General features: G+C 46.9%; 1 long non-coding RNA gene across 1 annotated transcript; it reads right to left on the reverse strand.

Moving 5' to 3' along the window:
• Window positions 1-20,584: 20,584 nt before the first annotated feature.
• LOC121013443 (uncharacterized) lies at window positions 20,585-24,863 on the reverse strand. The gene is made up of 3 exons (XR_005782711.1): window positions 24,760-24,863; window positions 21,824-21,965; window positions 20,585-20,975 (listed from the first exon to the last, which is right to left on the reverse strand). It is a non-coding gene; the product is annotated as an uncharacterized LOC121013443 (long non-coding RNA).
• Window positions 24,864-25,252: the final 389 nt, after the last annotated feature.

Below are 25,252 nucleotides of genomic sequence, written 5' to 3' on the forward strand. Positions count from 1 at the left end.
GCCCTGAGGGCAGGACCTGGGAGGCAGGGTCCAGGCCAGTCCTCTGGGTCCGCAAGGTTCCCTCACTCACTGCCAGGGGGCGGAACCCTGAGCTCCGAAGTGGCGGGTCGTGGGATTTTACCAAGGCCTCACCAGCTCCTGCGTTCTACTGAGGTGTGCACATGGGGAAAGCTAAAATGCAGAAACATATTTATTCCCCCCAAATGAGCGTTCGGTCTAAATTACTACGGTCCATGCTTTGCCTTTGACTCGTACAGTCCTGGAACGACCTTCTCCGAAACTTCTACACTAGTTTAGCTAACTGATTAAATAAATGGAGGTGAGACAAAACCAGGTCATTTCATTCTCCTCGCCTTTCTCTTTATTTCTAAGATGTGAGAAGGCTTTTTTGTGTTACCGTTACTAGTATTTTGGTGGCGTTTGTCTTCTAATTTGCCTGAGGAGTGTGAACTCAGAGGCATCTGGACTGTTCAACACGTCATTTGCTCTTTTGCTTTCCTCTTGTTAGCCAAATAAGCATCTTTTTAAAAATTTTTTAATAGCAAAAACAGGTCACGGGAGTGCTGAGGAACTTTGGTTACAGAAACACATTCTGATTCCTCTCCCCGACTGGATAAAGGCCCCCTGAGCTTCGAAAGCTTTGCTTTCATGTAGGTTCGGAAACCAAAGTTCTTGAAGCTCACTTCTCAAACCCCTTCCGCAGGATCTCCCTCCCTTGCTGAAAGGAACTGTGAACAATGACTTGTGTTTAGAAATAAAAACACGTTAGGTTTAGAGTTCAGATGCATCGGAATGGGGAAAGCCCTGGATCGGCATCCCTTGCTGTGGGTTCTCTGCTCCTTAAACTGGAGACCCGTGTACCTCCCTGTCGCTGGGTTCAGAGGAAACGCCAGGCGTCCGCGCACGCAGAAGTTTTCTCCGCTAAAGAGCCCCGACTTGCAGACTCGCTGGAGCTGCATATCCCCTCGTGTCCACTAGAGGTCACTGGCCCCTCGCAGCTCACAGCGCCACCGGCCGCCCCCCGCTCCTTAAGCTCAAATTAGCCGCGCGTTAATTAACACCCGAGTCCATCAAGGCGCGTTCTTCGGTACAGTACTCCGTCAGGGCTTATATAGGCAACCCAAACCCAGCCAAAGCAAACCTCCCCAAACCCAACACTTCCAGCATGTCCAAAATGGGAGACAGGCGCCTGAGTAACCCGGGGCAAGGTATAGTGCCATCACGCTTTAACTTTTGTTCTGTGGGGCTTGCTAAATTGCTGTAAAGATAACATTCTCTGCTAGCGCAGGTTCGGCGGGGCAGGCTCTGCGCTCCAGCTTTCGGAGGCTGGGCAGCGTGCGTTCTGGCCCCTTTAGCATACAGGTCCTCCGGGCGGATTTTTCCAACTCGGTAGCCACGGGGGGAAAGGGGTCCAGGTCCACACCGTCCTAGGCGCACACGAATATAAAAGAATGTTTATTTAGGGCGCGGAGTACATAAAAATGCCCAGATGTCTTTGAAATTGGTAGAGCAAAGAAAAGGAAACGACGCCGTTTCTCATGCGTATTGACGCGGTCTGGGGGAAGGGGTGGGGTGGGGTGGTTGAGAGGGACACTAGGAAAGCGACCCTGGTGATTTTAACCTGCGAGGAACCGGGTGCCTGCAAATGTCCAGGGAAGGTCCCTGTCTCTTGCTGAGTGTTCGTGGGGTTTTTTTGGTTGTTGTTGTTTTGTTTTGTTTTAAAGATACACACACAGCTTGAGACCTGGCTTTTTTTCTTTCTTTCTTTCTTTCCCAACTAAAGCCCCCAGAATATTTCCCACTATGGACTGAGGAGACTGAGTCATGTCTTCAGGGCCTCAGCTAAATCCCTAAGAACGGCATGAAACGAAGCTCAGGTTTATTCCAGTAGCGCTGTCCAAGTTTATGATATTTGTAAACCGCCACGACAAGTGCCTTTGCTACGGTGTTCTGGTGGGCGGAAGGGTCACCTGAGGAGCTCATAATTCTTTTGGAGAAAAATTTGGGGGACATTAATACTGGTTTTGATAGGAGTTTACGCGGTCGGAGGTCTTTCGCTTTAGCGGGGAAACAGGAGGCTTGGGAAGGAGGACTGTGGATATCCTAGTAGTTTGGGGACCGACCTTTTGCACGGAGTCATTGGTGCAGACCCCAAAAATCTGGACATTCAGGTCTTTAGGAGAGCGAGATTCAGTGCATTAGCCACGGTTTATCCAAACTGCTCAGTTACAGGCAAAAGATACCTGCCATGCCCTCATTGTGGATAGGGCTTCTCTTGGGTTGGTTTAATGATGGCCGATTAATAAAGCCAGTAGTCCGCTTTCAGTGGGAAGGGACCTCCCATTAGGCCACGCCGTAGCTACCTCCAAGGTCAGCATCAATAGCACCCAGGGGGCGGGTGCAGGCCAGTAGAGAGGGCTCTCGGAGGCCCCGCAGCAGGTGAGTATCCCGCCCTTACAAAGGTCTGAGGGGGCGCCTCAGGTAGCTCACTCTAGCCTGGAGCAGCGAGGGACAACAGATGTCCCTGGAGAGAACTCTGGAACCTAGAAACTGGGGCTTCGATTTTGTGTGTGTGTGTGTGTGTGTGTGTGTGTGTGTGTGTGTGTCTGCGAGGTACTGAGAAGCCACCCTTGACACCTCTCCTCCAGGATACAGTTCCCACCTCCCTCCCCAGGCCGAGGCACCGCCCCCCAGCCCGAAATTCGTTCCTCTTCTCCTTGGCCTTTGGCCCGGGCGCTGCCAAGCCAACGTTCCAGGCCCGATCCGCCGCCAGAACCCGATCCAGCTCAGCACCCACACAGGTGTCAGCTTGAGCTGACATTATGTAATGGATTTGGCAGCCCGGGCTCTTACCAAACGGAATTAAGGAGGGTAGGGTTTTCTCTTTTCTTTTCCTTTTTCTTTTGACTACATCTGGTGTCAGGTGTACTTGATCCTCGGCAGCAGGTGTTTTTTTGCAGGAAAAGACCAAGCGGAATGGCGGCTCAGGTCAAAGCACTCCCGGAGAAGGGCCAGAGACAGGCCTGGGAGCCCTGTGACCAGCCTCCAAGCTCCCCTCCCGGAGCCGCTCACCTGAGGTTGTCCGGCGGCCGCAGCCTGAGCGAAGGGTGGCCTGAAGTCCAGGCGGGAGGGGCGTGAAGGAAGCACCCCCCACCCCCGGCTCGCTCTGTTTTCTGGCCAAAGCGTATGACCCTTTGCCTTTTATTAGCCTACATAACCCCCTGCGAGCCTGGTTGAGTGTAAGATAGGACGCAAAATCAGGAGATTCGAGGTAAACTACCTTCACAGGTGACAAGGAGCCCAGCCTTCATCTCGTAGTTTCGCCTGAAAGCAACCTCGGGCAGGCACAGGTCTCTAAAAGTCAACCAGAGAGAGCCAGTTCGAGGCTCTTTATAAGACGCCAAGATTATGAGACTCTTGCCCAATTAGAATTTTAAAAATATTTTACCAATATTGGTGTGCTGTAGAAGTATATTTCATAAACCGCCAGCCCCCATTTTATAAGACAGACACGAAAGAAAATTTAGGAATGGGGAGCATCTCCCTCTCCAAACCTTCAGTTTACTTGTGGGCACCAAATAGTTGTCTTCATGGATTTCAATGTCAAGGGCTGGTTCGAACTATTACAGACCCAAGGAAGGGTTTGTGCTTTAAAGAGCCAAATGCTCAATTTTGGGTAATGGGTTTAATTTGGAATGATATCATAGGAAATAATGTTTAAATGACCAACTGAGAGGCTAAATTTAAGTCTCCGTGTTCAGTCACCAATGTCATATCATTAAAGGTGAAGTGAAGGCTAAAAAACAAAGGCTGGGAGAGTTATGACAGTAACTGTAAGACAATGGCCAGGGGCTGGGTGTCCAAGTGGTTATTTACAGATTTGGACATGTATCCCAACTCCTTAATTTGGACTGGTGAGTTCAATTGAAAACTCACACTTACGAAGACTTGAGTTGCAAACTACACAAATAAAAAGCTCTCTCCCTCTAAAGTAGCTCTCATACACAGAGGTAAAGCTGGCAAACCTTTAACACTGATATTTTCATGACCCTGAAGTGTCCTGTACCCCTATGTTAATTGTAGCACCAATGATTACCAATAAATAATTGTTTGAATCTTGTGAAGATAAGCAGGGAGAAGAGTAATATCTGCAGAAAAAAATTAAAACAAAGTTTAAACTAGCTCCATTGATATGCAGTGGTCAAAAATGTTTAGTCGTGAATTACTGCTTCCTTGGTGCTGTGGAAGCCATGGATGTTATCACAGGAGCTCTTAGCAAAAAGAATCAGGAAGCAGCACCCCACCCCCACACCCACCCCCCACCCTGTTTTGAAATGCACAGGAGTTTCTTCACGAATTCTGTTTGCTGGATCTCATCTTCCAGCTGAAGATCCTGTAGTGATCTGGGAAGGGACCAGCCCTGACATGCAGCCGTCTGTTCCTGGGAGGAACTTGGAGATAGAGCTATACTTTCATGCCAAAAGGACAAAATGATTTTGCCCAGAAGCAGGTTGTGTTTTCAAGTTACCTTTCCGGTCTAATCACACGGTGCTTAAAAGACTGATACACATAGAGCACACTCATCAGTGCAGTCACGAGTGAACCAGTTTCCGTTTGGGGTTTTCCTCGAGTCCTCCTAAAGGGTCCCAAACCTTCCAAAGGGGCAAGCTGTACATCGTTGGGGCATCAGTGGCTATTGGGTGTCGAATTCAGACATTTCGGGGCATTTTGCTAGTAAAGAAGATGAAATCTCTGAGGTCATCATAGACGATTGAGTAGGGGAAAAAAGGAATGCAATTCATAAAGTTGACTGTTTAAAATACAAAGAAAAGTTTTGCACAATGTTAAGCCTTTTTAAATATAACCGAAATTTCTTTTGTCATCTTCTACCTATCAGATAATCCATTAGTGTCTTTTACCTTAATTGTTCTGTATTTCAGAGCTGTACCTTGTTGAGCCCCCTCCCCTTCCTCTGGGGACCCTAATCCTGAGGCCTCAGGATTAGAAGCAAACAGCAGCTAATAATTTCAAAGAAAGAAGCACGTTCTGTAAAAGTGTATTCAATAAGCAGAGCAGTTTAATTATTAAGCAATTGTTAAATAATGAAAAAATGACTTCTTTCTCCATCATACCATTGTACTCTAGCCTGAACGTTGCCCTTATACAATTACCCACTTGTAAATGTGCTACTGATCCACGGAGACTGCACTCTCACCCTCAGAAAACAAGCTCCAAACCGCGCGGGTGCGCGAGGACCGGGGTGCTGATGCGCGCGGTGTGCGCTCGTAGCGTAGCGACCCAGTGGGGCAGGCTGGGCTGGGGTCTGCGTGCTTCCTACTTTCTCTGCTATCACGGCTCTCCAAAAGAATTTTTCCAACTCCACTTTGGATTGGTAAAATACGGTCCGTAATTAACAGACTGCACACCGGCTCCTTTTGCTGAGGGGAAGTAATTTCATTTGCCTACAACGAACAATTTTTAAAGAACAACTTCGTTTGTTCCATTTTCCTTCAAAACTGGGGTGGGCACACACTAGCGATATTTTACCATTCTTATTCTTGAATGATATCCGGCAGGTAAATGGGTTCTAAAACATGCCAGATGTTGAGCAGTTTAACATTCAGGGACTTTTTTATGCCACAGAATAGGTCTACAAGTCTATGGCAATACTAATCCCTTAACTAAATATACAAATGCATCGCTCACCAAACCATCCACTGCAGTGGGAGAAGGAGGATGGTTACCGTGACATCATTGCTGTTATTTAAATTAAACTGCTATGGCAGAATATAATTGTTAATAAAAGCCTTCTTCTCCCCGCCCCTCAAGGTTTCCCCTCCCCCTCTGGCATTTTATGACGTGCCACCCACGATAAATGTAAGCAGAATTATGTCGATCCCGGTAGCTATTCTATAACTGTAACGTCGCAGCTACAGGTCAGCAAGGAAATGCAGAGGATAATTACCTTATCTGAGGAATAGTTTGAGAAAATATACTTTTTCATGAGTTTGGGCTGCTGGTGTTTAAACTTTTCTCTTTAAGTGTGTGTGTGTGTACCCAGAGAATTCTAGGAACGCTTGTGCGCACCTCTGTACTATCCCCATATTTGTACATTAAAGGCTGCCATGTAATCATTCCATTGGGCTGGCTTAATGCATTTAACAGAACTAATGGGTCGTCTGTGCCGAAAAAGCATGCTCCTATTTTTTAATCCCGTCACGTAATAAAACGGTTTTGTACCAGTCTGAGCCTTCCACCTTTATCCATTATAGATGCTCTTATCCAAGAAAACCATTTCAACAACTTTTGGATCCTGATAATTGCTAAAATGTCCCCCTTCCTTCTATGCAACTTTTTTTTTTTATCTTTAAAGCCTATTTTCGTGTTTAATAATAACAACAACCAATCCTTGCTACATAGAAACTCGGTTGAAATGATCCGGTGAGCTCCCGCCTTGGTCCTTGCTGCTGAATCTCAAATACTGGATATGATCGGACTTGGTCGTGGTCTCCAAGCTGCAGGAGACCGAAGCTACTTTTTCGTGCCAGGATTTCACCTTCTTTCTAGCCTGGAGTGTGCGCGCGCTAAACACACACACACACACACACACACACACACACACACACACGCCCCTCCGTAAAAATAAGCTGAGGGGGATGCCCCAGTTGTGAACAGAGACGCAGGACTGAGGCTGAGCCTGGGCGGTGGGGAAGCCGCCCGTGTGAGCGTCGCCCGCACCAGGGGCTATGGCTAAGGTGGGCGCCGGAGATCAGGGTGAGGACGCGCGGGGACTGCGCGGGCTTCCATTTCTTGTCTGAGACGCAGGCGAAGATGGCTAGGCGCCCGAGAATGAAATCAAAGTTCCGTGGAGCTTGGAGCCCCTAGACAGCCACCCCTGTCCAGGCGAAGGAGAGCCCTCCGCGGTCCGAGCTTAAGCGTGGAGCGGCCTCCGGCGCTCAGTCGGCTTGGGTAGAAGCCTGCGAAGGGGGTCCCGCGGCGCTTTTGTACTGCCCCGCCTCGGCCAGCCGCGATCTGACGCACCGGCTCCCCCGGGACGCTGGGGGCGTCGCACTGCAGCTGGGTGGGGAGCAATTTATCCCTCGCGTCCCATCCCAGCCCATCTTCGGTTACTCCACCCTACCCCTCCCATCCCTCCACCTCCTCCTCTTCCTCCTCCTCCTCCTCTACCTACGCCTTCACTACCTCTGATTCTCCACCTCCTCTTCATCCTCCATCCTATTTCTCTCTCCCCCTCTCCTCCCTCCCGCCTCCCTTCCGTCTCCCCCCTCCCTTTCTCTTCTGAATAAGCAAGCTTTTGCCTCTAAAAGTCACAAGTAATCCTCGTGTGTGACAGAGAGAGAGAGAGAGAGGGAGAGAGAGAGAGGGAGGGAGAGACCAGCCTGCCGAGAGGAGCGGCAGGCAGGAGGGGAATCTGGCACAACGGCTGGGAGAGGAAACTTGACGCTTCTGGGCCACCATTTGCCAGGGCCTCGCTCGAGGTAAGTACCCTGGGAACAGCGGAGTTCGATTCCAGGCAGGGTCCAGCCTTCCCCCGTAGCCCAGGCCCGAGAGACGGGCACAATTACCTGGGGCTACCCAAATAATGATGAAAATGGAGGTGGGGTGAGGGCAGGCGGGCGAGGGTGGGGGCGCGGGCAGGGTTCCAGCCCGAGGGCGGGAGCCAAGAGGATGCGGTGCGCGCCTGGGAGGTTGGACGCCGGCTTCTTGCCCTGGGGCACCCCGTGCGTCCTGCCAGGGTTCCAGGCGACCACGGGAGGTTTCCAGCTACCCGATTTCCCACTCTGTGCTGCGCGGTCCCACAGCTCCTTCTTTTACACATTTGCGTGCAAATGAGATCCTGCTCTGTCATGAAGTGACAATCTGCGCCTCGTTCAAACCTCAGAAAGGGAAAGTTTGGCAAGGAGGGGACTGCGCAGCTCTGCGGTTCCCTGGAACCTAAATTGGGAACCATAGATTTGCGCAAGGAATTGATAGTTTTCTTTTTTTCCTTTAAAAAAATTACCCTTAACGAAAAATTGTATGTATTCAAAAATATTATTGGATTACTATGTCTGATCAGCTGCTGATTACCTACCAATAAGCGTTTTAAACACACACGCACATTCGCGCTCGCTCGCGCGCGCACACACACACACATACATATACACACCAGGGGCTATGTGCAGTCGGGAAGGCTATCATAAGTAACCAAGAATTCATAGTCGCGAGGGCTTTTAAATGTGTAAAGAGTGTGTACGTGTCCTCCCTGTGTACAGAGAGCAGAGGGAGGGGACAGAGGGAGCGCGCGTTGGCTCGGCGTTTTCTCTGTGCCTGTGTGTTTCGTGTGTTGTCAGCTGGCTCTGGTTTCTAAGCGCTGAACGCTGCCAGGGGCGGGGGCCGGCATCCACCATCCACCTCGGCACCCTAGTGGCGAAACAGGACTCATTTGTTTGGTGCAGAGCGGTGACGACCTAGAAGAGACTGAAGTGTGGTTAGGTCGGCACCCTGCCATCCATTACACCTGCGGCAGATGGCTCAAGTGGTAGAATGGTTTTGTTTGCGGGGAAGAAGAAGGGAGGAGGGGGAAGCTAGAGCCTCGCCCCACTCTAAGGAAGTACCATAAAGAACCAAAGACATGAAAGAAGCCATATTCATACCATCAAAAGCAATAATGTCGCGGTCCATGAGTGAACCTGGGACATGTTAGTGACCTTGGTGCCTGACACCAATTGATGACATGGCAGAATTTTAGGATCAATATATTTTCAAAGGTATTTGTGATGAAGCACCTGCTTCTTCCCTACACACACACACACACACACACACACACACACACACACACATCTCCAACCAGACGCACACAGGTGTCCTTGGAGCTATACTCCCTGTAACCAAACGTCATTGAGCCCCTGTGGATTTCACCGAAGCTAAAAGGGAGGCCACTCCCAAGGCAGGGAGCCTCTCCTCTCCCCAAAACAATTTTTTGCAATCAGCCTGCCAGCTACCACACACAAGCCTCCCCTCCCCAGATAACCAAATAGCTGGGAATTAGTGGGGTTTCTAATGTAACTGTCTCTTTTTCACATGCAATGATGTGCCTTTCTGAACAATATTCTCATCCTTGCATCCCTTTCTTCCTTCATGCTCCTTAACAAGCAGGGAAGGAAGTACACACACACACACACACACACACACACACACCTCCTCCCAGGCGAGCCCTGAGGAGGGCAGGTGTGACAAAGGAACACAGATACAGTCTAATGATAGCTTAGCCTGTCTTCATTCCTTAATTTTCTTGCTAAGAAAGAGGAATTAAAAGAGAAATATATTAAGGAAGACCTAAATAGAATGAGAAGCCTCATCTCCACCTTTAGTTCACATACACATCACTGTAAAACCCATGGATATATATCTGTATATATCTGTATATTACATTACATATAATATAATGGTATGCATATATTCACATTTCTTGTGGAATAAGAAACAATTTCGCTGGCCTAATTTTCTGTTCCGAATTTAATTGGGGTTTAACATGATTATGCTTTGGGGGTGATTAGGTATACAGAGAAATTCCACCATTTTGACACATAAGTTCTATTTCTTTTATTTTCTTTAATAACAAATTAACAATTTTTAGATGTCAATAAAACCAAAGAATATCAAGCAACAATGAAAAATTATTCTAGCTAAGATGTTCAAGTCACAAATGAAGCTACATTCTAGAAACCTAATGCTTCCCAAGAAAGGAAAACATTTCAATCCCTGAATTTGCCAAAGTGCTTTCAATACACAGAGACCTCTGAACTAGGTTTGGTTGATGGGTGCTTGTCGTGTGCCCATGTAATTTAATTTTCCTGTAATCATTTTTTTTTTTTTTTTGGTGAAGGTTTCCATTTACAATGAGAAAGTTGACTTTGATATGCAGTGGGGTGCAGGACTCATTGAGAGAAATGCCATTAAGATATAGCTCTATTTTATTCATTATTAGTAATACAGGTTTTATTATACATCATACAAACTGCTGAGGGCCTGCTCTGAGATGTGAATTCACATATTATCAGAATACATTCAGAGAGACTTGCAGGATAATTTTTAAAAAGAAGAAGAAAATACTTGCAAATAGTTGAGGGGCAGGCTTCTAGAGCATTTTAGACTTTTTTAATTAAAAAAAAGGAAGGAATTGGTTCTAAGACTCTTGACTCTAGGGGCACTAAGAGATTCCAACCTTATTTAAACAAAACAGAATTAGCAAAACGTTGCAATTGTAGATAATGCAGATAAAAATTTAGCCCTAACAAGGGTCCTTTCCCCCTTTTCCTCAAAACACTTTATTTATTCTTAATTTCACCTTATTCAACTTTGGTTGCTTGCTTATTTATTTATTTATTTATTTATTAAAGTAGTCTCCGTTCCCAATATGGGGCTTGAACTCACCACCCTGAGATTCAAGAGTCCCATGCTCTACCTGCTGAACCATCCAGGCACCCCTCAAATCACTTTAGACCCTAGTTTCAATCAGTATCTAAAGCTAAGTAAAATAATTTCCAAGATGAACTCGAACTTTCTATGAAAAGTTTTTTTTTTTTTTTTAAATTCTGGGATTTTAATGAGTAGTATTTTAAATGGAAAAATCTCAAGAATTCATATTAGTTCAGATACTCCAATCTTTCAGGAGAAGAAATATATTTTTTAATACTCAAGCAAGTTAACACCCGAATCACACGAAATCAGGTTTCTTAGGCCCAGGTGAGACTCAGAACCAAACACGGGAAATAGGAGGTATCTGAGGGAGAAAAGGAGCCTAAGATCCCTCTTTCCTCCACCCATTGCTGGGACCCCCTGCTTTTCACAGGAAATGGCTTTTCTGCTTGAACAGAAAAGACTGATAAGAGAAAGTAAGTCTGGAATACGTGAATTGGTTTCTTTCTGGCTTCCTACTTCCTAGGTTTTCCTCAGGCCTCGCCATCCCGTGGCACCCTCTCCCAACCTTCCCAACCAAAGCCAACAATCGAAGCATTTACATTTACATTTTTAGAATCTGTATGTGCCCTTAGGTCTCGAAATATCGCCATCACCCCAAATTTGCCCTTACTTCCGGCGTAATTAAGAAGATCATAATCCTTAAAGAAAAACCACCCAATCTCTATCCCCGGCAACGGTGACAGCGCGCTTAAGGTGCGCGGGGCTGGCGAGCATGAAGGCTAGGCTGGTCTGCGTGCCAGCCACTGACTGTGAGCCTATGTCCTTGACTCGCACATTTCTCCTCTTAGGGGAGGATAATGAACTCTCCTAGGTTCCTCATTTGCAAAGATATCATCTTTAGTCAGCACTGAAATGGAGGTGGTGGAGAAGAGGCCTGGGTCATGAACCCGAAGAGGTCAGGGTTCCAACCTCAGTCTGAGTCTCTCATAAAACTAGGAAACGGTGGCCAACTGCACTGCCGGTCCCTTCGGTACTCAGAAGAAAGAACCTCGGGCTGGGAAGCGTGTGTGCCAGCGTGATTGTTCAGTCTCATCCTACAACCCCCCGAGGAGTCTCTAGAAGCTGAGGCTTTGTCTTCCTGGGGCAGGCGAGGCCTAGAGGGGCAAGACGAGCCCTGGGCGCAGATTCCTGTGGCCTCCCAAGCCCACGCAGACGAGCACCCCCAGCCCAGGGCCGCCCCGACGGCCACGACGCGGTGCCCGCGTAGCCAGTAGGTGTCGCTGTTCCCCTGCTGGCCCGAGCCAGGAGCCCCTCGCTGGCCCCCCGCGCCACTCAGCCTGCCGCGCCAGGCAGGTTCACAGACCTACCAGAGCTCCCGAGAGAGGGCCGCTACCCACCTGGGACTCTCCTCTCGCTCACCTGGTCACGACCGCAGCGACACTGGCCGGCCTAAGGGAGCGCCTTGGGGGAGAGAAAGAGGAGAGTGGGGGGTTGTTGGGGAGCAACGCGGGGCCCCGACGGAAGCGGCTTGAAGCCACCAATTCTCCCTCCTTTCTCTTCTCTTCACGTGCTGTGGGCAGCGACCGGGCATAGGGAGCATCTTGGTAAAATCCTGAGCCGGGAGATTCAACCGGGGCTCTACAGTGGCTTTAAAAATAAGAGGTTGAAATCCCAGCTTCGTGGGAGCTAGCCACACAAAGAGTGGATTGGTTTCAACTTCTTGCCTCAAAAAAGAAGAAAAAGAAAGAAACCTGGGCCTGGCCACATGCGCGATCTACATACCATCTTGTACACACATCTGCACGCAGAAATGCCGGGTAATCGCGACCGCCCCCCTCCCCTGGCCCAGGAAGGAGTCAGTATTTGTATGTGGTTGTCTTCTCCCAAAGCATCGCTTGCAAATATTATTTCCCTTCGGAAACCTAGTAGTTAGCACGTCTTTGGGCTCTGTATTGAAATTCTAGGTATTGAGAATTCTGCGCCCTTCTCTGGCGTCCTGCGGTTCCCTGCCTTCGTCCTCGGCCTCGGTGTGCCGCGTAAGAGATTATTAATCAGAAGCGTTCTTTTTGTGTGTGTCTCAAAAGGAGAAGGTTTGGCTTATGAATACTGAAAGGGATATTTACACTGGGTACATCCTGTAGGTAACTGGAGATTTTCTTATGATTCTGATTGTTTTATACAGGAAAATCACTGTTCTGATTTGTAGATAGTAAGGGGGAACCGCACTGAAAACGCCAAATTCAGAACTTCGAGTTATTGAGTTAGCATTCAAAATGGAACTGGCTATGTATTTAAACTAACGTTTAAAAGCCCTATCTTCTTTTAAAATGTGGGAACATTTTGCAGTAAAAAAATTTAAAATCCCACACGATCTATATTTTTTGATAAACGCAATCAGTTGGTGAAGAGGAAAAACGTATCAATCAAATATCAAAGAGGATGAAAGAAAAATTCTTACTTAAAGCCCAAAATATTTTGGAACACGTCTTCTTCCTGACTCTGGGCCTTGGTCTCACTATCTTGGAGGACAAGGCTGGGCAGGCGTCTAAGTATTCAAGGGAAGCCTTAATTTTTTAACAAGAGGTGGCCAACATCATCTTTAAATGTCATGCCTTTTGCTATGTTTCACAAAATTGACTCCTTTATATTAAATCTATATCTGTTATACAATTCTAAACAATTATTTCTGATACTGAGAGGGCAAATTAATCATTTGGTTATGTGGGAGGGGGGAGAAACACGTGTCTAATTGGAGGTTCTGAAGTTCAGTGAGGTGATATTTTTAGCTTGGAAAGTCCAAAATCAGATATTTGGGTATCTTCCTCCCTCCCATCTTTTCCCCACTGCCTCCCCATTTTACTTTTATTCACCCAACCCTTTGGGCTCTCTTTTCTGTTTTCTCCCACTTTCCTTTGCCTCTGTCTTCCTTTCTGTCCTTGTCATCCCACCCCCCACCCTCACCACCACAGCTCCTTTCCTCTTTCCTCTCCCTTCCCTTCTTTTCTCCACCCCCCCCCCCATTCCGCTCCCTTTCTTCTATGTTGTGTGTATCTCTCTCGGTTTCCGCGCCCCCCCCCCCGCACACACACCCCCCATTTATCGCCTGATCCTATCAGTCAAGTTAATATAAAAGTAGCAAGTGGGAGGCCTGGACACTTTGAGGAGGTGTCGGCCGCTGCCAGGTTACCGGACGGAGTGGTGGCCCTAGATGCAGGGCACGCAGCTTGTGGAGGAGTTGGGGTCTGCCCGAGGTTGCGGGGCTTATTCAAATGCCGCCCGCTGCTGCTGTGATTCGCAGGGACTCGGCCTCCATATGGTAATGCGGGGCGGAGTGGGGGGAGGCGCAGAGGGTAGAGGAGGGGAGGATGGGGGTGAGGGCGGGGTGGGAGGGGGCTCCGGCACCGCGCGCTCGGCTGCCGGGCTGGGACAGAGCACCCGGACCCGCGGCGGCGGCGGCAGCGGCGCTACCCACCCTCCGCCACAACACCCACTGAACCAGCGAGCCACCGAGCCACCGGCCCCCGGGGTAAGCCACAGCGCGCGCACGGCAGTGACGGTGACGGTTCAGATGCTTCAGGTTACTACCATGAGCCAATAAGGGAGATTAGAAACAGAAAAGGAGATTACTGAGAGATCAGAGATAAGAGGTGTACCTCTCTGTGTCCCTTGTCACACAGCGCGCGCGCGCACGCACACACACGTCTGTACACACATGCATGCACAGACATCCGTACATGCACACATTCCTTGCTAGTACTATCTAAATATATGCACCGCCACTCTACGCCCTGAAACGTGGCGGTGTATTTGTCCTGTTCCCTGCATAAAGGCAGGCAGGTATGTTAGAGAGTCTAGGCAGGAACAAACCGCCACGCACGATTGAACTGCAGCCAAACTGGAAGAGACATTTAACCTGCCGAATTGTTTCGCTCAGCCAGGTGCCCCCCAGAAACCGGCAATTCTGCAACCAGTTGTGAAATTCTGCAACTATTCATAAAATGTGCTGAAAACGTACTTTAGGAAAGGCAATCTTGCTATGTATGGCAAGGTAAGGGCAAACCTAAAGGATGAGTGTGTTTCCGTTTTTTAATGTTTTACGTGTAGCCATCTGACCACTTTTTATTGGGTGACATATCATATGAGCACTTTGGTGTAGGGTTGGAAAAACTACAGCCAGAGGTAAGGCTGGAAATGCCATAAGAATTAAGCGTGCTAAAAATGGATGCTGGATAGTCCAGCATGAAAGATGGCATACAGCTGTAGGTTTAAAATGGGAGAAAATGCATCTGAATATTTATACATGAAAGCCATTGGGGAGGGCCGAGTCTTGCCCTGAGTATCTGTGCAGGTAAGTTATTCATAAGAAAACTAATTACCTGTGCATGTACTTGGATTTGTTTAATTGAATAAGCTGCATGTGTGCATACTTGCTGTTCTTGGTGGCTATGCAATTATGGATTCAGTCTTTTAAAAATCATAGCTTTGGGGGAATCTTAAAAGTGGACTTCATACATATATATTTCCAAAAGCCATTGTGCTGAATAGATACGTTGCCAGGAAGGAAAATCTGACCCTATGAACGAGATTACCATTGCTTGAAATCTAACTCAAGGCCTGTATATTTTAGGGTAAATCAACTGACTTAATATAGTCAGTTGTTTTGTTCATTTGTTTTCATTTCAAAATCAGGAATTAAGGATGCTTTTCAATCGAGATAATGTGCCTGTTTCCAGTCATATGAGATAAAAATGAAACTCAGTAAATTTTGAGTGTAGCAGATAAGGTACAACATACAACATGGTTGAAAATGTCTTCCTTGCAGAAGGCTGTCCGTTGCTGTGTCTACACATTTTAAAATAATTTTTTTTTTTACAGTAAGAAATGCTATAAGGCTATAGGGCAGCGAATGCCGCAACTCTCAGGCAATCAGCACAAAAATTCTTTAGAATCTTTGGAGTCACTTCCCTTTTTACATACATTATCCCAAACACACTGGCCCGAACTGTGTTTTTGCTAATATGAAGTTAATTAGATAATCAAACTTAGAGCCTTCAGCGATGGACATTACAGCCGACCAAGGGGGTATGTCAGGAAAGAAAAAAAAAAAATGTGTCTTTTCTTTTATGACCAAAGCAGGAGGTTATACAGCTGGCATTACATACATGACAGATGTGCATATTTGGAGCCTTAAATACACAGAAGCAGAGAGGCAACTGTGCATATTATCTACCAAGAGACAGCAGCAGACACTCGCCAAAAAATACAGACAGAAAGGGACAAGAAAGACAGATAGACATAGTAAGATAGCAAAAAAAGGAACGGAGGGGAGAATCAATAAAACGATACAATCTGAACTTTACGCGAATTAAAAAATGCAAATATATCTTTACATATGCATCAGTATTAAAAATAATACACGCTGGAACCAACAGGAGCGGGAGCAGGAGGAGGAGGAGGAGAGGTGGAGGAGGAGGAGGAGAGGAGGAGGAGGAGGAGGAGGAGGAAAGAATGGAGGCGCCGCGGAGCCCTGATTATGCATGGGCTGGAGCTGCCTCCTCTAACCTGTTCTTCTCCGAGCCCGGCAGCCGGCGGTCCTCAGCCGCCCACAGAACAGGAGCCGAAACAACCGTTCCCGAAGGCTACAGCGTTTATTTTTCTCTTTTGGGGGTTTTGGCGGTTGTTTCAGGGGCTCGCCAACTGGCCCCTTTAATTAAAAGCTTCAATAAAAGGCGATCGCGCCAGGAATGCACCGGCTCCTCTCCGCGCAGGATTTGCATATTTTTTTAATGCCCTAATTTCCTTGATGTATGTAAATGTAGCCGGACGTAGAGGGAGACAGGGAGCTGACGTCAATGGACGTGACCTCGCAGCTAAACCTTGAACGTGAAGCCGGGATGGGGGAAAACACGGAGCGGCAGCCGGCGGAGCCCGCTAGTGCGGGCGGCGGCAGCGGCAGTAGCCAAGCCCAGGCCGGAGGAGGCCAACGGGCCCCGTCCCAACCCCGGGGAGGACGAGACTCCGTCTTCTTTCGCCACTGCCTGGCTTCCAGACTCTCCAGCCTTCCGGCCGCACACACACGCTCTTGTCTTGCGCCTCCAACCCCACCAAATACACGTTCTTTTGCTTCCCTCAGAAAAACAGCACACTCAAAAACAACAAACCAAAATCAACAGATAACAAACCAGATCAGATCCCCAAATGTTATAAGACCAATGCTCAGGTAGCTTATTAGAAAGAAGACTGACAATGGAACATAATTTTTTGTTTTTTTCGTTTCTTTTTGTGGCTTTTTTTTTTGTTTTTTTTTGGCTTCTCTCCACAACAAGAAGAGGGGGCAACCTCAGACAACAGCAAATCATTCCTAAAACATGATAAGCTACACGTGTTTCCAATAGGGAGAGGTAAATCGCCCAGCCGACTGGTGGGAGCTTCTGTTTTTGGTACCTATTTACCTGTGCACTCATTAAGCGCGTCAGCTTCATTAACAGGCATGCTGTTAGCCTGCGTTGTAATGTGATGAAGTGTGCGTGCGTGTGTGTGTGTGTGTGTGTGTGTGTGTGTGTGTGTGTTTTAAAGGGGTGCTTGGGCTGGTGAGCACCAAGGCAGGGGCTGCGAGCGAGATGAGAGAGAGATTGGTGATTCTCCGGGACCGCCTCTGGGATTTATCTGCGGGGCCATCTCAGCCAGAGATCCTGGGCTGGAGTTCGAGTTTCACCCATTTGGGGAGGCAGGGTGTGCTGGTCAGAGAAGGCTCTCTCTCTGAACAGCCAGGCCTTTCCTATTACACTGTGTGGGAGGAGGGCTTTTGAGGTGTAAGCCGTTCCGTGGTCGCAGCCCGGGGCGCTGCCTCGCTGGGTTCAGCCTGGTGTGTTTTTATCTTGGAGCTCAGCAGCCTCGGCGACGAGGTAGCGACTCTCGGCTACCCGGCAGGGAGGCCTTCACACTACTCCCCACCCCCGCCCCTCACCCAGCACCGCGCGCCGGCGTGTGCGTGCCTGCGCACCGGGCGGGAGCCACTGGCACCTCCCAGTGCACATCCGCCCCCGCTTCTGCTCGCTCCCCATTCCTAGGCAGCCAAGAAATGATCCTCGGCCTCCTCTGGGCCGGGGCCGTGTGAAGCCCCAGGCTGAGGGCAGAGCCGCTGGCTGGCGAGGAAGGGGCGCCGGAGGACGCGGTGTCGGCTTCCCAGTCCTGCCCTTGGCCGCCACAGCTGCCGTTTCTTCGTTTCACCTCGCAACCTTAGCTTTGTTTTCCTGACACGCTCGTGGCTACCGGGCCCCACGCCTTCGAGGGGAGTGTATGCGTGTGCGCGGGGGGCGGGCGCGCGCGGCGGGCGGGGGCCCTCCCGCCAAGGACACGCATGGCTGTCTGTCCTCCGGCTGCACTTGGCGGGAAAGCTGGGGGCAGCCGGCGGGTCTTTGCGCCGGCGGCTCTCATTACCACCTCCTTTCTGCCCACCCCCCCTCCCCCCGGCCGCATTTACATACGGGCCACTCGCCTGAATTTTTATAGCCCCCGTTCCGCCCCCGGTCGCACGCGCGCAGGCTCTGACCAAGTGCCCGCGCGCGCAGACACCCGCGCCCAGGCTGCGGCCGGCTGGGAGCGCAAGCAGGCCCAGGGGTGCAAGCCGCCCTCGGCGAGACAGATTCTTGCACCCTCCCTCTCGTGCCTACACCCCTGACAGCCTCCCGGCTCGTGTTCCAGGAAGCCCACTTTGCCCCCACCCTTCTCTCCCTGCACACTCCCACCCACACCCTCCCACATCTCTTTGCCTCTTTTCCTGGAACACACACACACACACACACACACACACACACACACACGCTTTTTCTTCCCCCTCAAATAGATAACCCCTATGGCGCGTCCCTGGTACCTTTTGAATAGCTCTGGAGTTTAAAGAATAAAAATCCTTATAATGTATTGCTTGTCTTCAGCCAAACACATTTGACGACCACAACAAAAAGAGAAGGAGGCGTGAGGAAAGGGGACTTGAACCAAAAGACCTTTCTTTTTTTTTTTTTTTTTTTAAGTCCGCAAGTCAAAAGGTCATTCTCCAAGTTTGTAAATAAAATTGCAAAGGGAGTCCTTAAAAAAAAGAAAGAAGGAGAGGAAAGAAGGAAGGTAGAAAAGATCCACAAGTTACATAAAATGGTGCATTGGAAAAACAAGACAGGCCTATTCTTTAAAAAGAGAGAGAGAGGGAGAGAAAGTCTAAAGAAATCAAGAGGAAAATAGAACCCGGGGGGGGGGGGGCCAGGAGAAAATAAAAGATAGAAAAGGCAAGAGAAGTTTCCAAAGAAATGTGTGCTTTGCATCCTACAATAGGAAAATGTAGCCATTGCCCTCCTTCAGACGAGACATTTCTAATTTGTTCCGTCTGTCATGAGGGGACTATGAGAGGTTTGGGTGCAAATTCATTATCTCTGGCAACGCAGAACGTAGTGTGGGGACTGAAAAAGACCGTGGCAATGGATGAACAATAGGGCTTCAGTTCATCAGTAACAAAAGCAGTGGGGAAATTGGTTGAGTTTCAGAGCACGTCCTCCTCGGCAGAGGGGGCTGGACTAGACCTTGGACAGCCCCCCCAAAAACTTGCCGAGCCTCGCACACACCACTTCACTCTCCACTCCGAGGCTCAGGGAGCAAGTGCCTGGAGTGGGGGGGAAAAGTTGGCTTTTTTCTTCCTTCGTCTTTTGCGTCCTTCTCTCTCTCCCAAGAAGGGAAGATCCGTTTAAACTATTTTAGACGCAATCAAGCAAGAATCACCGTGTGGAATTGAGCGGCAGTTTTAAATGTGCTAAGGAGAGGAATGATCTGAAAAAAAATTTTTTTTCTTTTTTTGAGACGCCGAAAGGAGCATGCTTTTGCACTGCGGCCGCCCTGTGTGTGACTGACTCTGGATCTTGTCTTCTGGCCAGCGCCTCGATTCCTGCTCAGCTGGATTTGGGGGGCAACACTGCCTCGCGCAGGGAGGAGAGCAAGTGAGTACCGTCGCGGCCCGCAGGCGGCAACTCGGTCGGCGGCACAGGGCCAACAGCCCGCTGCAGCCCCGCGCCCGCGCTCCTCACCTCGTCCTCCAGCCGGTGACCGCAGAGCCCCGCTGCGGGTCGCTCCGCGGGCCAGTCCGGGGCTTTGCTTCAGCTAATTGATTGTGAGTCTCGGATGCTAAACCTGTTGATCTCTTGAGTTGTCTGAGCCAGAACTGTTAATTATCCAGCGGTCTGACCCCCAATTGCAGAGAGATGCCAGGAAAATTTCACATGGGAAAGAGGAATTTTGTATGTAATTTTGTGTTGTTGGTGGGGGGACTTTTTTCTTATAAACCTAGAGCTAAGTACAATCGTATTTTGCGTTCCTGGATTCAGGATTTGCATTTTGTTGAATAAATCTTTTAACCACCTCAAAGTTGCAATCACCTGGCAACGAAGTGAGGCTCTGACTGGATTCTGGTGTAAACTTTATGTACACTAGCTAACTAGACCTAATGGATTTCCACTTTCTCTTTCTCTTGCCTTTTGAATTCTGGGAGCCGAGAGGCCGCTTTACAGGGTTATCCTAAGTTCAGATTCATCAAGATAACAGCCACCATGGTTAGTTATTGGGACTTGGAGCATTTCAGCTTCAGATGCTTCTGGTATCTGAGCGGATCCCGGTCCCTGCAGTTTGCCTGGAGCCCAGACCCCGCGGAGGGAGGCAAGACCTTCCTTCGGTGGCCTGGAATTGTCTGAGGGAACACGGGGAGGTGGGAACTGTATTTGCATAGGTGTCTGCGGCGTTTTCTCTTGCAAATGTACCGGCGCTGCTTGAATGGGGGACTGTCTTATGGGGTCAGGGCAGCAGTGGTATTGATCAGAAGTTAGACCGGAGGCCCTGTCAAGTCACGGCCATGGCCGGAGGCTCTTTTGGAGCCGTGGCTGCCTTGGGCCCAGAATGGCAGGGTCGGATCCAGTTTCCTCCCTCTTCTGGTGCCCAACTCTTCCCAGCACCCTTCTTCCCCACCTTGCCACAAGTAATTAGGGCCCTGTCTCAGGAAAGGAGCTCCCATAGTCAGCATAATTGAACCAGTGGAGTACTTTCATTTTGCAAAACCAGTAGCCCCACCCCACTACTCCAAAATAACAATAAGCATTAAAAAAAATCATAAAAGAAACGCAACCTATTTTCGAGAGAGTAAGACTTCTTTAATATATTGAGTCATGAAGGAATGGGGGAAGGGAATAAAAAAATCCACCACTTTACAGCAATCAGGTTTTACATTATTCATTGATTTACTGAAGGAAATAGCCAATCAGGAGCCATAGATATGAATGCACATCTCACCGTGCAGTGGCCTTACAGTAAACTATTTGCATCTTTCTAATGGATTAGATATTTATCTAGGGATTCCCATTGTTTGAAAGGCCTGGAAATCTAGTTCCTTAAACATTTAGAAAATATGACTTTGTTCCAGTCTTGAAATTCTTACATGGAAGAACTCTCCTTCGCCTTTTGTATGGCAGGTTATAGTGTTCAAATCCCTAATGTTTTTTAAGAGTCCCTCTTCTTCCAAGCTAAAAATAAAAGAAAAGAAGAAAGAAAAAAATTAATTTCCTAAACCCCTCCAGATTCTGCATATTTTGCATTCCTATTATCATGCATGTCTCCATTTAAATGCAAATTAGCATATTTAACCCTGTGGGTGCTGAAGCCCAGCATACATTGTACTGAGGTTTTTTGGAATCTCTTGGCATTTAAAGGGATCATGGTAATTGTGATACTTTAAAATGAAGCCAAATCTAAACATGATTGTATAGATATATGTATATATTAAAACTGTGATTATTTGTTTTCTTGACTGTTTTTCAGAAGAGACTACAAAGAAGCATAAAATGAATAGACAATACAACCAGCCAAAGGTAATTTAAATTTTTACATTTGGTAAAATAAAAATGACGTACAAAGTCCAAATAGAATATCATTTGCTGGGTGGTAGGTCTGTAGTGTATTGCATATGTCCCAGTTCATGCAATAGGTACAGTTCCAGAAAAATCTAAGTTTCCATATGTGCAGTTTTTTCCCCTGTATGTAGCCTTTGTATACTATGTATCAGGGATAATGCAAACATAACCTGTAACTGCCTATAAAAAATGAAATTCGGGATACAGAAGACATAATAGGACACTTTTTTTAGAAAGTAAGCCAGACAAGTACCTTGCCTGAACTATACAAATCACTGTAAATTAAATGGCTTTTATGTAGAAAATGGTAGTGTTGACTGTATTAGTGGACTGTGGTTTACACACATAAGAATCTACAAACTCAGTGTTAAAAAGGGATTTCAGTAATAGGCCAATTTTTTATATACCATGCAGTAGTCTGAATAGGATTCAGAGAGGTATTGTAAATATTAGTAGCAAACCTGATTATTTGCATTTATGGAATAGCATGAGTCTGATCCAAATATGTGGAAAATCATAACTTTTCACTTCTGACTTAAGCAGAGATTGTTTATTCCCAAGAAAACCAGGATGTTTCAATTCATGTTTCAGCCATCTGGAGACCTATAAAAAGATGAGAAAACAAGCATGACAATCATGTCCTAATCTACTGGCCATTAATGGGAATTTATTAGAGAATGAGCAAGCAAGCCATTTGAATTCAGTACATCCTTCAATATGCAGATTTCAAAAAGGGTATTCTGTAACTCAGATAAATAGCTTTCTGAAAAACAGAAATATCTGAAATATAAACATGTAGGTGTTAATAGTTGCTCATAACAATGCATGGCAGGCATTTCTGGGAATCAGCACAATTGTTTCAACTGTTTCAAATCCCAAGTAATAATAGAGTCCTTGAACTGTATATGATAAACCATGGTATGGATGTTGGCAATATTCAAAATAATCAGGTGTTCAGTACTAAGCCTTGCTATATATCTTTTATTTCTCCATACCTTGAAAGAGGATAGAGAGGTAAAATATTTGATTGGCTATATGGCTAATGAGCACACTGCCCATAATCATTATGTTAGCCATTTTCACTTTTTGGAGCTCTCACAATGAATCTACAGTATATGTGGCATGCATGGGGGCCAATCCTGGAGTCAGCTGATATGACTATGTGGCACTGCTTTAGAATATGCTATTTTAAGACAGTATTTTCTGTAGCTTCTAAGTGTAGAAGCACTTCAAATGGTCAGTGTCTTGGCTTTCTTGATAGTTACTTGGGTTCAAAAATGCATTTAATTTTTAAATGTGGAAATGTAGCCACACTAATTTGTGAATTCACACAAATATGGACTGACACACAGAGACATACATGTATCACATCTCTAGTTTCACCACCCCCCACCCAGACATATGTAAAGCAAAAAGATATTCTAAAAATATCTGGCATTCCTTAGGGTTTTGACTTAAAGAATTGAATTCATCTGATCATATGCTTGCATTATGTAGTACATGCCAAATCACTAATGATTCTGCTTCGAGGTCTTGGAAAGCAAAGCCAAAATACTCTCAATCTTCCAAGGCAGCAAAGCTCATTATGGTTTTACATAATGTCAAAGTGGCATGTGCCTCAGTGATGTGTTCAATTCTATCCATTAGTTTATGTTGTGACCTCATAGTTCAAGAAGGAGCAGTAACTCTATGGGAGTGTGTTTCTCTGAATTACTTTGTAGTTTGCATGTACATTTTATATGTAACCCAATGCAGCCATTTCTGATCATACTTCTTGTACCAAGATTTGATAAGAAAGATACATATACTATTTCCCCAACTTAGACTTTTCTAGATAATAAGAACATGAATGCTCACCAAAAAAAAAAAAAAAAAAAAAAGTAAATAAAAATCTAAGGGAAATTGGCATCCATGTTTCTAAATTGTATCTTTAATTGGTGTAATATTATTGTTTGAACTCTAGATTGGGGCTTAGCAATTTTGGTTTTCTTTACTTGTCAGTCTTTTCTCTGGATTTATATATGTATGCTCTGTATGTAATTTGGTAAGCATATTCACACTCATGTCTTAACGTGAATAAATTTCTGAATTAATGGAAGAGTATATATTAATGCTGAAAGTGTTTTAGTCATTGGGGAAAATAGTCAACCTAAAGAAATGAGAGTATTGTGATAAACTAGTGATGTGTGAAATGAATATGAAGGTTTATAACATTCGCTTGTAGCATATATTTTAAAGAACAGTAACACCACCAAACAGGACTCCTAATTTTGGAAAACAATCAGTAAAGTTCACCCAGGGTGGATATGCACCTTATGTGGGCTGCACCTTAGATATTCTGTTGTGGGGCATCTGACTCTTAGAACTGTACATATTATAGATGCATTAAACATAGATTACCCATTACGAAGGAGGAGAAGAAAAGAGCTTTTTTAAGTGACCATATTTACACTTTGAAAAGTCCTAAGAGAGGAAGGAGGCTAATTAATTAATAAAACAATAGTCCCCTCTAGATAGAAGAAAGGTGGGGGTGGGGAAGGGGAAGGAGGGGTGGAGTTATGCTCTTACCACCCAGGTGTTTTGTCTTTTTCATGAGGTAACAATACTTTTTTCATAATTTCATAAGGAATACTAGTGTATTTTGTCCTTCTGTACGAACATTGATGCTTGAAACTATAAACAAAGGCTCAGCATTTTTATTACAGCAGAGTTGTGTACAACAGTAGAAACTAATGCTGCAGTGCTTACCTGTGCCATATTCTAAGGCACACACCCTATACAGTCATTAAAACAAACAAACCAAACAAACAAACAAACAAAACAGGATGAAGTCGGCCTGCTTAGAGCATTCCGTTTGAACTTAACAGAGCAAAATATGCTGCCCTATCGCCATGGTACATAGATACAAAACATGACTGAGCTGTGAAGCCATTAAAAACACACCACCAGAGCAAATTGTCAATGTAATCACACATCGACTCACTGCGTAATACAGATCTGATTCCCAGCCCCACAAAGCAAGGCCCTGCTTTAAGCAATAGCAAAGTGCCTTCCATCTGTCTGCCCATGCAATCTGCCAGAAGAGAAACGCAGGCAAAGACGTTCCCCAGATCTGAAATGCTTTTATCTGTCCTTAGAGAGAGATTTCTTCCAGTCTTTGGATATTAGAGCGATCTACAGTAGCACCGAAGAGGTAAAAGGCCGCGGGTTGCTTTTCCTGGAGCAGTCGGTAGTGCTAGCGGAAGAGATGTTGATTGAGAAAATAGGGCTTGTAGCGATGCTGCCGCTGCTGCTGCTGCCGCTGCCGCTGCTCGGGCAGGAGGCGTGGGGCAGTTGGCTGATCACTGATGCATATCAATAACCATGTACTTGAGATTTCTCATGACATCATCATTACCTTGGTCTCCCGCGGTCTCGAACCTTTGACCTTGCCGGGCTGGTCCACGTTTTGGCTGTGAAAGCCCCTCCAATGATGGCCCTTTTCTCCTTCTTTCAGACCGGGGGCAGCAGCACACCAGCAAGACGGCATCTTCTCTTCCCCAGCCTAGAAGCCCTGTGAAATCGAGGATCTTCCCCCTAAAACACACACACACAAGATATGTGCAATCAAGCTGCCACCGCTTGGTAAAAAGCTCATGGTGCCTAACCCAAAAGGATCAGGAGCAGATCCCTGAATCAGCTGTCACCTCTTCTATAGAATGGGATGTTTTTTTTCCTTCCTCCTTAACCTGCGCTGGAAATTGCCGTTGGCTTTATACATCTCTATAGAGGGAGGCTAAAGAGTCTTGCGTGAGAATGAAGCAATTTACAATGCAAATAGAGGCCTGTGGAGGGACGGATGCTGCTGCACACTCCTAACCGCCCGCTGCATCTTAATAGCTGGTTTTATT

Source organism: Herpailurus yagouaroundi, unplaced genomic scaffold (genome assembly GCF_014898765.1).
Source record: "Herpailurus yagouaroundi ecotype Mexico unplaced genomic scaffold, PumYag 29, whole genome shotgun sequence".
NCBI lineage: Eukaryota > Metazoa > Chordata > Mammalia > Carnivora > Felidae > Herpailurus > Herpailurus yagouaroundi.